Below are 10,583 nucleotides of genomic sequence, written 5' to 3'. Positions count from 1 at the left end.
GCCTGCCTAGGCCTGACAATAACAATTTAAAGCAAGAACTTTACACATTAGGGCTCTGCAGTACAAGTGGAACATAGGTAGCTTTATAGTTTTGAAGTCCCACTTGCAGATCTGACTCTTGGCTGAGGATCTCGGGAAAAGCAGAAATTCTGTACCGCCCATCATGACCAAAAGGTTCCAATCCATCATGACCAAAAGGTTCTAATCTCTGTCTCAACCTTGCCTGAAACACTAAGGCAAGCCACATCTGAATGCTTTAAGGCATTCAGCCCAAAATGAAGATCTAAATGGCCATCATATTCTATGGTGTGTGCTTATTAAAATTCCACCTTGCCTGTATAATAAAACCTACTCATCTGTAGACTGGGCTCCAGAAGGACCAAGTACACAACTGTAAAACCACAACCAGTCCCATGGTTCAACACAGGTCACTACAAACTAGTTAAGATCCCCCACGGACACCACAAGCCAAAGCTTTGGGTCCAACACCATGCTCCTGGTCAACAAATCCTCTGTCCTGTACCTTTTATTTTACCCTTAAATATTATTTCTTATCTGTGTTTAAGATTATTTGCTTTCACCAAATGACAGAATATTGGTAGTCAATAAACAATGTCTCACTGTTTTCTAATTATGGGGCCAACTGAGAACTAGATTCAAGATTAGAGAAATGAAAATGTCAGCTTCACTATGATAAAAGTTGTTAATAGTTATTAATATGATTTCCATATAGAGCCAATGGTCTTACTAACACTCTGATTTAAACTTAACTCCAAATAGCTGTTTCCCTCTTTGGACATATAAAGTCATCCCCCACTAAATTGGTGCATAATGGAGAAAATAGACTAAATGTTTCCTTTTTACAAACAGGAACATCCCAAAAAGAAGAACCAGAATGAACCAAGCAATTCACTAGTCAGTTAAACTACTCTTTCTTCTCTGAAGGTGGAGGTAAACCAAGAGGCCAAGATGTTGCTGTAATGGGGGACCTTCTGCATAAAAACAGGAAGCCAAGGAGGAAAGAAGCTTGCCACTGAACAGTTAGAATGTTGGCTCAATTTTGAGTATTGCTAAAGAAATTAAGTCAATCATATAGATGGAAACATGCTAATTAATTATTAAATGCTATTCTTAATAGAAAATCAAAGATATAAGGAATTAAGAAATTATCCAGCTTAATCATTAATTTATTCATTCATCCATTCATTCCTTTATTCTAGCAAAATTTATTGAAGGTAAACCGTATATATGACATTGTTCAATCCCTTCTTTTGAAAATGAAGAAACCAAGGACTAGAGAGGTAAATCAGCTTGACCAATATCACACAACAAATCAGAAACAGAGCCTAGACTGAAACCCATTCTTCCAGGCATCCTGGAAGGAGCGGACATTAAAATATGTGCTGTGGAGCAGGTCACATTTGAAATGCTGAACTCAGTTCCAGCAACCTCCAAGAAGTTATTGACAATGACCATGACCTAAAAGGAAATAACAGAGTATCAAGAGAAAGTGTGGAAAATATATCATGTGAGAAGTGGAAGAAAGTATGCTGTGGTGGAAGAAAGTATGCTGTGGTGGAAAAAATTCGTGCCCCAATGTCAGATGACCTGTTTTCAAGACACAGATTCACTCACGTGGACTTGCTATAATTTTGGTCAGGTCCCCTCATCTTCCCAAGCTTCCATTTCCTCCTCTGTAAAATGAGGGTGATAATAAAGTCACTGCTGTTCTCACAGAATTGTAATGAGAAGTATAGATGATGATGGGTCAAGATGATTTACGTAAAGCTGATGTGGAGTTAGAATTTATTATTATTGTTGTTGTTCTTGTTATTAATATTTTAAAAACAATAGAATTGAGAATGTTGAATCAAGAGACAATAAGAGCAAGTTGAGCCATGAATATTTGAGGTACTGTCTCTCAAAACAAAGGGAAAAAAAGATCAATAAAACATGTTTGGCACTTTTCTAAATTATTATTACAAACTCACAACTATATAGTGCTGTGATTATTGTGATCCTAACTATGAAGATGAGGAAAATGAGGCTTCAGAGAGGCTGTGAAATTTGCCCAAAGGAGCATTGTGAGGAAGTAGAGGAGACAACGCTTAGATGGATAGGAACTCCATCCTCTTTCCCTGCACCACAGTGCCAATCAATATACACTAAAACAGCACAGCTGGGAGAGCAGATCAGAGAGGTGGAGAATGAGCTGGGATCAAACTTGAGTTTTCCTGGCTGGCTCAAAGCACAGCTACTTTCCATCATCAAGGCAAAGAGCAGTGTGAGAGGGGTATGAGCTCTAGAATAAAGCTCCTTGGGTTTGCATTTGGGTTCTGGCAATTACTTGCTGTATTTTTTTTTTTTTCTTTTAACTCATCAGTATTTGTTACAACTTTAAGCAGAATGTGACTCGAGCACTACATTTTCATCCACAAGACTGAGTCTGAGTTATTTTTGAACAGTTTTATGATATGCTTAGGGAGACTTATAACTTTGCTCCTCCAAACAATAGTTTTCTTTGGAAAACAAGCCCTGTGAAGAGTTCCTTCCATCAAGTTGCTTCAGTTTAACCTATTTCTAGATGACTAGTACATGCAGAATTGGCAACTACAGGGGATGAAAAGTTCAAAAAGTAGATCATTTGTTACAAGATGTAACAAATACTTTTCTAAACATCAAGGTATAGCTCAGGAACACTTTGATAGCAAGATTTGGTCTACTTAGGAATCCGGCTTGATAGCTAAACACTTTAGACCACAAAGTTAACATCATGTTACATACATCTTACAACACACATTACCCCAATCTGTTAAAATAAACCAATGTGAAACTAAAAAAGCATTACTAGCTCTGCTTTAGTATATAAGGTATCACAGCATCACTTAGAAGTAGACAGAAATCTTATCTTCCCCTTAAAGTAGTTGTTGTCATGCCATACAGACTTTTTAATATTAACAAAAATAAAGAAAAACATCCTTGAAAATATATTATCAGAGGAATTGTAGAGTATTGAACAGGTAAATCATCCCTCAGCCAGAGGTTAGTCTACTTCTTCCATGTGTGATGTGTTGTCATCTCCTTCGAAGGGCGGCATTTCTTCAGTTACAGCTGTACTGGTATCATCAGCAGTAGGGTCATCTTCAATACCCAGACCAAGTTGGATCATCCTGTAGATCCTGTTAGCATGTGTCTGGGGATCTTCCAGATTGAAGCCAGAAGACAGGAGTGCAGTTTCATAAAGCAAGATGACCAGATCCTTCACAGGCTTGTTCTTATCAGCCTCTGCCTTTTGCCTTAAGGTCTCAATAATGGAATGGTCAGGGTTTATCTCCAGGTGTTTCTTTGCTGCCATGAAACCCATTGTTGAGTTGTCTCTTAGGGCTTGAGCTTTCATGATTCTCTCCATGTTTGCTGTCCAGCCATAGTGCTTGTGACAATACAGCACGGGGATGTCACCAATCGGTTTGACACAACCACCTTTTCAACTTTTTTCTCCAATATGTCTTTCATGATTTTGCAGAGGTTCTCAAACTTTGTTTTTTTATCTTCCCGTTTCTTTTTCTCTTATTCATCCTCTGGAAGTTCCATGCCCTCTTTGGTGACTGACACTAAAGTCTTCCCCTCAAATTCCTTCAACTGTTGGACACAGTACTCATCAATGGGCTAAATCATATAGATCACTTCTGAGCCATGTAGCCATGTTTCCGAAGACGTTCCACAAAGGCTGAGTTAGCTACCTGGTCCTTGGTCTCATCTGTGATACAATAGATATGTTTCTGGTTTTCCTTCATTCTGGTGCAGTAGTCCTTGACAGAAACCATCTCATCACCAGAGGCAGATGTGTAGTACCTTAACAGCTCTAAAAGCTTCTTCCGATTTTGAGAGTCTTCGTGTATTCCAAGCTTCATGCTTTTAGAGAACTGCTCATAGAACTTCTTGTAGTTCTCTTTATCTTCTGCCAGTTCAGTAAAGAGTTCTAAGCATTTTTTGACCAAATTCTTCCTGATAGCTTCCAAATTTTGCTTTGTTGCAACATCTCATGGGAAATATTTAGAGGGAGATCCTCTGAGTCTACCACCGCTCTAATGAAGTTCAGATATTCAGTGATCAGCTCCTCATAGTTATCCATGGTGAAAACTCTGCATACATACAATTCGATGTTGTTCTTTTTCTTTCTGTTTTCAAACAGGTCAAAAGGAACATGTCGTGGGACAAATAGAAGGACTCTGAATTCCAATTGTCCTTCAACTGAAAAATGCTTCACTGGCAAGTGATCTTCCCAGTCATTGGTCAAGCTCTTATAGAATTCTCTGTACTCCTCATTAGTAATATCGTCAGGATTTCCGGTCCAGATGGGCCTTGTTTTGTTGAGTTTTTCTTGATTGATGTACTTTTCCTTAATCTTCTTCTTCTTCTTGTCACTATCCTTCTTTTCTTCTCCTTCCTCATCAGAACCAACATCTTCAATTTCAGGTTTGTCTTCAGACTCTTTCTCTTCTTTTTCTTTTTCTTCTTCTTTGTCTTCCTTTTCTTCAGCCTCATCATCATTGACTTCTTTATTACGTTCCTTCTCCACAAAAAGAGTAATGAAATATCCAATAAACTGAGAATGTTTCTTCACAATCTCCTTTATTCTTTGTTCCTCCAAGTACTCAGTTTAGTCTTCTTTCAGGTGTAGGATAACCTTTGTTCCATGACCCATAGGTTCACCTGTGTCCATCCTCACTGTGAATGAGTCCCCGCTGAAGACTCCCAGGTGTACTGCTCATCATCATTATGTTTGGTGATCACAGTTGCTTTCTCAGCAACCAAATAAGCAGAATAAAAACCAACACTGAAATAGCCAATCATAGAGATATCTGCACCAGCCTGCAAAGCTTCCATGAATGCTTTGGTCCCAGACTTGGCGATAGTACCAAGGTTATTGATCAAGTCAGCCTTGGTCATTCCAATTCCAGTATCCACAATAGGGAGGGTTTGATCTTGTTTGTTTGGTATAAGGTTAATATGCAGCTCTTTCCCAGAGTCAAATTTACTGGGATCCGTCAAGCTTTCATACTGGATTTTGTCCAATGCATCTGATGAATTTGAAATGAGGTCTCTCAGAAAGATCTCTTTGTTCGAGTAGAAAGTATTGATGATCAATGACATCAACTGGGCAATTCTGCCTGAAAGGTGAATGTCTCAACCTCCTCCACCTCCATGGGTTGGTCTTGGGTCTAGGTTTCCTCAGGCATCTTGGCTAAGAGACCACACAGGCTCCACAGCACAGCAGCACCAGGATGCTAAAGCAACTCTACTTGCTATATGGTTTTAGGCAAAATAATCTGTCTATGTCTCCCTTTTCTCAACTGAAAAAAATGGCAATGATAATAGATGATCTTTTCAGGCCATTATTACATGAGAACATGTGAGATAATGCAAGTAGGATGCTTGCAATTGCATGATATAAATACAAGCATTATGCTGAACTCTACCAGAGGAAATAGAATGCACAGTCTTTTATTCTCTGGTCCAAGATTGGGAGAGAGACTAGGCCAGGTAACATTCAGGTTCCCTTCGAACTTTTAGACCCTAACTACACTTTTCTATCCCTCTACCCTATTTATTGCCAGCCAAAGGCTTCATGGAAGAGTCCTGTAGCCCAGCCAAGTACCTCACTCAACACTGATTTTGATCATAGCAAAAGGAATTTGGAAAATAACATCAAAGTGCTAGGTACAAAAATTGATTTTTAAAAATAGGTTCACTAAAGCTACTTCAGAGAATTTGCTGGCATAGTTCAGATATTTAGGGATGTTTCTGCCTCTTCTTTTAAACTGATCAAACATTTATCACAGTGTCCAAAAAGGCCTAGATTCTAGGAAGTCTGTACTGAGGCAAAGAAAAGGTTTCAACCAGATAGCATGCTGTCACATCTTGATGTCAGAGATCAAACTTCTCTCAGGGTGTGAGGAGGGGACAAGTCTTAACAGGCAGTTTTAACTGTAAGATAAGATTAAGAAAGGTGGCATTATTTTCCAAGTCCCATTGATATTGGGTGAAAATGACAGAAAAACCAAAGTGTTTCCCTATCCCCCACGTAACTCAATGCTAACATGGCTCTAATTGAATTAAGGATAAGTTCCTATTTAAGGTGATACATATTTTTGGTTTATTTTAACTAATTTCTTAAAAATAAAATTAAAAATAATTTTAAACATAATTTTTTAAAATAATTATAGCAATGGAGGGGTGGGGATGGCCGCTCTTACAAAATATTGATGAGAATGTGAGATACATCCTTTTGGAAGGCAGTATGATAAAATACATGCATCCACCCCCACAATGTATTTTGACCCTAAAATCCCATTTCTACAGATGTTATTAAGCATATAAGAAACATCAATGTGTATGATCAATGCAGTTTTGTGTGTGACAGCCAAAAATCAATGGAAAAAGAAAGGTTCAGAACTATAAAAGCAGTGAAATAAATTATGACATATCAATTAAATGGAATACTAGCTGGGTATTAGACTGCAGATTTAGGAAAAAAAATAATGACGGGAAATCGTTATAAGTAATTGTCAAGTAAAATTAGCAGGTTATTAGAGAGTGTGAGCTGTATAAATGTAATTGTGTGTATTCAGTTACATAGAAAAAATAAAACCTAGAAAGATGGATTACTAAAATGTACACAGTGGTTATTTGGAGATAGTGGGATTCGGATAATTTTAATGTTCTTTTTCATGCTTTCATGTATTATCCAAATTATTTCAAATAAATTTCACAATAAATATCAATTCACAATAAGAAATAAAATCAATAAACTATTTTAACAAAGGTTGATCGACTACTACTTTTTATAGGCAAAGAAGACAGATGGAGATTTGCAGAAGAAAATATCATGGATTATCCTGGTAGTCTCCAGAGAATTAACTGAGTCATCCACATGATTTAGCTCCATCTCCATGCTTCATGTAATAGGAAACAGAATTTTGAAGTTGAGGTAATAATAAAAGGCCCAAATCACCTTTGCCACTTACTGACCATGTGATGTTAATTTTGCTGAGCTTTAATTTCCTCATTTGTAAAATAAAGATCAATAGTTCAAAACTTTATTGTGAGAACTCATTGAGAAGATAATTTTGAAAGCAATTGAACATGGCCTGTTCATAATTGGACTTTAATACATGCAAGATACATTACTATATCATTCACCTATTCAAAAACTGAGTTAAAAACATTAAATAAGGTCTAAAATGCAATTATGTTATGGAGGACACAGAAAGCGAGCACCCACTGAAGGTTGGCTCTCTCTTCCTCTCTTCTTTGGCTGTACCTGAACTTTATTCCCTTCTCAAGCCTCTGCTCTCGCTTTCCTTTCAGGACATAAGGCAGCATCACCAAACGGCTCTCCAGGAGAGCTGCTACCTCTGCCAAAGGCAAAAAGGATATAGGGAAGCTGCCACAGCATCTGTTGGCTCCAGAAAGACACCACCTTGTCTGTGGCCTAGGGATAGAAGGATGACACCTCACCTAGTTACTTTATACATGCCAGTTTGGCACTAGCAAAACCCCAGAGGCCAACCCTCAGACTGGAGCCTGAAATGTTGCTCCATAAAACCTGGTGTTTCCATGACTGAGCTTGCCAGCTGCAACAACAATATCAGCAGAAAGGTCGCTTCTGATCAACTTCTCCTTCCAAATCTCATGTGAGTGCAACTGCTGGCGGAAACTCAATTTAACCAGAACCCTACTTGTATGTAAGGGAGTCTGGGAAATGTAATTTTTAGATTACTAGTTTTACAAAAATAAATGTATATGGAAGGAGGTTGGAATGGAGGTTGAGTGCTGATCTGCCATATCCGCACTGTATCTCCTTTAGACTCTGACACAAGAGGTGGCCTTTCCCTGAACCCTATGCTTTAGAAGATCCTGAATACCACAGATGCAATAAGAGTAAATTTATAAAAAACACATTTGTGCACCTATCTCTTGGGAACCTACATTCAACAATGTCACAGCACAACCCATAAACGAAAGCATCAGCTCACAGGCATTGTTCAGGCCTCAGAGAAGCGTTTCTCAAGATCTCTTACCATATATTCTTGAAAGGAAAGATAGCCAAGTCCAAATTCCATGTAAGTTTGTGAATGCAGCCACTTCAGACTTTGGGGGTGGACACAATTTTGCATAAAAGACCTGAATAGTGAAAATATTTGGGAAAGGGAAAAGATACAATGATTACCTTGTGAAATTTTTCCTCTCATGAATAATTTTTTGGCATTATTAAAGCACCAGATTTCTAGGAATCTCAAACATCCACTTTTCTTGAATCCTTTTATATTACAATTTGTGGTTTAGAAGGTACTCCAATATTCAAAATAATTGCATGTATCAGCTGAGGAACATTTCAATATTAAACCATGCACTTCACTCTTAAGTATAACATGTGTTTAGTATTATCTCAATTCTTTACATTGGAAAGTTGTTGATCATTGAATGGAAGAAATTTGAGTATTTTATTTTTATAAATATATTTAATAAGATGTATACACATAAAATAATTATATTTGAATAATTTTACTTAAATTTTCATATTAATTCATTTTAATGATATTTCATATTTCTATTTTAGTAAGCAATATTAAATATTGTATAAGCCAGGTATGTTGGCTCATGCCTGTAATCCCAGTACTTTGGGTGGCCAAAGTGGGAGAATGGCTTTGAGCTCAAGAGCTTGAGACCACCTGAGCAGCACAGTGAGATGCTCATCTCCATAAAAAACTAAAGTATTAGCTGGGTGAGGTGGTGCATTCATATAGTCCCAGCTACTTGGGAGGCTGAGGTATGAGAATCGCTTGAGCCCAGGAAGTAGAGGCTACAATGAGCAATAATGACACCTCTGCATCCCCAGCCTGTGCAACAGCATGAGATTCTGTCTCACAAAGTAAAAAGAAATACTTTGTAAGACAATTTTTGAAAATGAATGCAAAATAATTTTAATTTTGTTAATATTTACACTTTTAGAAATATAATTTACATTTTAGTTTGCATTTAGTTTAGCTTTTCTGAAAATATGTTTACATTTTATACACTCTAGATAGAACTCTATTTTATATTTTAATTTTTTAGAGTATTACTACCAATAGAACACAAATAACAAACTTTTTATTACAAAAGCATCATGATTTTGCTGAAATAAAGTAAACAGAATACACAGACATGAACAATAATTCTGTTAAGTTGCTGACATATTTTGCTTACTTCCTTTCTTTGTTCTACTCCTATTCCTTGGGGTTGTAGAAAAGACACCTATTCTTCATTGTACCTGACAGGCCCTGAAATACTTCAAGAAAGTAACTGTGAACCCCTGAACCTTCTCTTCCCCAGGTCTATTTCAGATTAAGCATATACTCTCCATCCATTGTCCATTCAGTGACGTCACTATTATTTCAAGTGAAAAACCCTTTGAGAGTACCTACTGTGTGCTGGACGTCGTGTCTAAGCACTAAGCACACAGAAATTAAAACAGATAAAGACGTCAAGTTGCAACAAAGAAAACCTTAAGCAATCTCTTTCGATATTTGATAGCTATTCCTTTTAAATGCAGTACTAAGAAGTGAGCAGCCTATCCAGCCATAAGAATGCACCTATTTCCCTTTTACCCATCCTTTTATTATTAAAACAGCAATTAGCAACAACAATAAAATATTGCCTTCTCATGATGTGTCAGGAGACTTGGGGATTCTAAGATGAGAAAAACAGAATTGTTATCCTTAAGGAGTCCAAGAGCAAATGTCAGGGAGATAGACACAAATACAATGTGTTAACTTCTATGACAGAGGCCAGTATAGGATGCTATGGGCATTTTCTGCCAGCTCAAAAACAATTTTATTTTACTCCATTTCATCTTCAAACTACAACCTATGTAGCCAGCTTGCTTATTGTCACCACTTCCTCACCTCACTGAAATTTTTAATTCACTGAAATCTAATGTCAAGCCCACTACCCACTTATACTGCCCTAAGTAAGTTCAGCAAAGATCTAGACCTAAAGTCAATACGCATTTTCATTCCTTACCTTACTTTATATGAAGTAAAAGTAACTTTTTCCTTTGGCTTCCACAACAACACATTATTTCAGTGGTTTCTCCAAACCTCTGGCTAATCATCTGTTTCTTTTATTATTTCCTATTATTCTGCTCATCTTTTAAACCTCAGTCCTGTTAAAGCGAACTAAATATGGCCTGAGAAGGACTCCTTACTTCTATATTTGAGTGCTTGTGGATGAGCTGCAGCCTAGCTTAATAGGTAGACAAGATTGAAAACCTAACTTAGGTAGGAGTATGCACCTGCAACAATAGCTAAGGCTTGACCAATCCCAGCAGCCGTATTTCAACCATTCATACACTGCTGAGTGTTCAAACTGCGTTCAAATATATATGGCAAAGGCGGAGCTGTAACCAATCCAGCTGTTGTGTACCTCACTTTCGATTTCTGTACCTCATTTCGCTTTTTGTGTTATAAATCTTCTTCCACTACATGGCTGCACTGGAGTCTCTGTGAGTCAGCTGCGATTGTGGGGGCTACCCAATT

The 10,583-nt window shown here is 37.5% G+C and overlaps 1 pseudogene; it reads right to left on the bottom strand.

Annotated features, from left to right (window-relative positions):
* Window positions 1–3,043: 3,043 nt before the first annotated feature.
* Window positions 3,044–5,240, bottom strand: LOC111550386 (annotated as a pseudogene).
* Between the last annotated feature and the right edge of the window lie 5,343 nt (window positions 5,241–10,583).

The sequence above is a fragment of the Piliocolobus tephrosceles genome, chromosome 7 (genome assembly GCF_002776525.5).
Source record: "Piliocolobus tephrosceles isolate RC106 chromosome 7, ASM277652v3, whole genome shotgun sequence".
NCBI lineage: Eukaryota > Metazoa > Chordata > Mammalia > Primates > Cercopithecidae > Piliocolobus > Piliocolobus tephrosceles.
Note: the sequence above shows the minus strand (reverse complement) of the source record. Positions and strands in the feature narration are given on the sequence as shown.